The sequence below is a fragment of the Hibiscus syriacus genome, unplaced genomic scaffold (assembly GCF_006381635.1).
Source record: "Hibiscus syriacus cultivar Baekdansim isolate YM2019G1 unplaced genomic scaffold, ASM638163v2 tig00111715_pilon, whole genome shotgun sequence".
Classification (NCBI taxonomy): Eukaryota; Viridiplantae; Streptophyta; class Magnoliopsida; order Malvales; family Malvaceae; genus Hibiscus; species Hibiscus syriacus.
The window spans coordinates 241,068-243,005 of NW_024063160.1; the positions used below are offsets into that span (position 1 = coordinate 241,068).

Consider the following 1,938-nt stretch of genomic DNA (forward strand, 5'->3'; position numbering starts at 1 on the left):
TGTTAAGATTTAGAACATATTGTAAAGTCAAAATTTCTTTCTTAATACATAAAATAATTAAAAAATAGTAAATAATTGATAGTCTTGCTAGCTAACATCAGGAATATCAGTACTTAAATCCCCTCTAATCTCATATTACTGTACAATAAATAATATATCAGGTTTAAAAGTTTAGATTAATAAATTAAGCAGCATAGAATTCAAGTTCAATGGAGTTGGTTCTCTTACTATGCATACTTTATTGCTGGTTTCTGCATCTACAGCTGATTCAAATGTAAGTCTCAAAGCCTCCTCTTTTACATGCACATATGTAAGTCTCAAAGTCTACTTATGGTATCGAAATCATTGATCAAAATATAAATCCCTTTAGCCGAGATATCAACCAAGCTTGTATTAAGCCCTTGCTGATGACTGCACCATGACCGGCTTTTTTTCATATTTCTTGTGCCAAAGAAGCATGCTGAAAGCCCCGGTGCTGCTATTATTCCAATCACGCTGTGGAATGCAAGCACCAGCAAAGCAATTATAAAAGTGGTGTGAGAAATTACTAGACAAAGACCCCCGATTTGCTTGGAGATTCTTCCGAATTTCATTTTCCGTTTTAGCTTTTCCCGTGTGGATGTTAATTTATGGAACAAATCCTGGTTAGCTTCATGGATCTCCCGGAATCGTTCTTGACTGATGATCCCAAATGGATTTAAGCAATGCAAACCCAGCCAGCTCCTTGTGTATAACGCTGCATTGCTCATCTTTAATATCTTCAATCCTCTTGCTTATTTTGATCACCCTTGTAATTTTCTGATAATAAACTCGGGTCTGATGGATGCTTCGTAGGAGTGATTCACATAAATTACTAGCTTCCAAACCAGCTTCGAAGTAATCTAGAAGAAGGTGGTGAAAATTCAAGCTCTGCATGTTGTCCAATGTTTCTTGCCTTGGTTGAAGAAGGTACTGGGAAAGATTTATATGATGATTAGTGGTCGGAGATGATGAAGGAAGTTTTTCGAAGCCAGCATTTTCTTTATAAGATTTTGTTCTGAAAGCTTCCTTGTACTCTTCATTGACATTTGCCTTGTCACTACGCTCCCCTGATCTGCCTGAGACTGAGATAACAAACAAAACCCAGAAAATCCAATTATATTTGTCACCTCCATGTAACCAAAGTCTCCCAATTTTAATAGAGAGCTACAAATAATGCGAAAAAAGAAGAACGGTAAAATATTCAGAACCCTTTGACAGTGCTTGTTTTGCAGCCATTCATGTTATTCCTATCATCAGAAACATACATACATACATACATACATATATATATATCCTACTGAATTCAACACTGACCTGATTCTAGCTTAGACCGGATCATATTTTTCCCTCGAGACATGTACTCGAACATCGAGCTGCTCTCCAAATAAAACTTTCTCACCAAAACAACGCTTTAGCTAACAGAGCTTGTTGAGTCGAAGGGAACATAAACGAAAAAGAAACACGCAAGCTAAGCATTATATATAGCTTTTTTCGCAAGATAGCGTCCCCCGCACGATTGTCTGCACATATAACATGTTCAGAAAACGGTGGCCATTATTTGATTTATGTTTCACGTTGAAGGTTTCCAGATTTTTACTACTGTAAATTTCAACACAATTAATCTTCGATTGATGGCTGTACGCGTGTACATATATCAGAAAACGACCAATGCAAAATATATATATATATATATATATATATATATATATATATATTTAAAGCACGCGCTTCAAATAGACTTGTTAATTTGCAACGTGTTTCTCTACTGTAGTATTCAAGTCAAAATATTGAATTATCAAAATGAGCTAATTCTGAGTTAAACATTCGGTTGATTGAATCGTTGATGGTAAGCTTTGCCAAAATAATTAACGAGTAATTGAAGCCTATGATTGCCTTTTGGGACCAAATTAACCTCTG

The 1,938-nt window shown here is 35.6% G+C and overlaps 1 pseudogene; it reads right to left on the reverse strand.

Annotated features, from left to right (window-relative positions):
- Positions 1 to 317: 317 nt before the first annotated feature.
- LOC120168154 lies at positions 318 to 1,378 on the reverse strand (annotated as a pseudogene).
- Between the last annotated feature and the right edge of the window lie 560 nt (positions 1,379 to 1,938).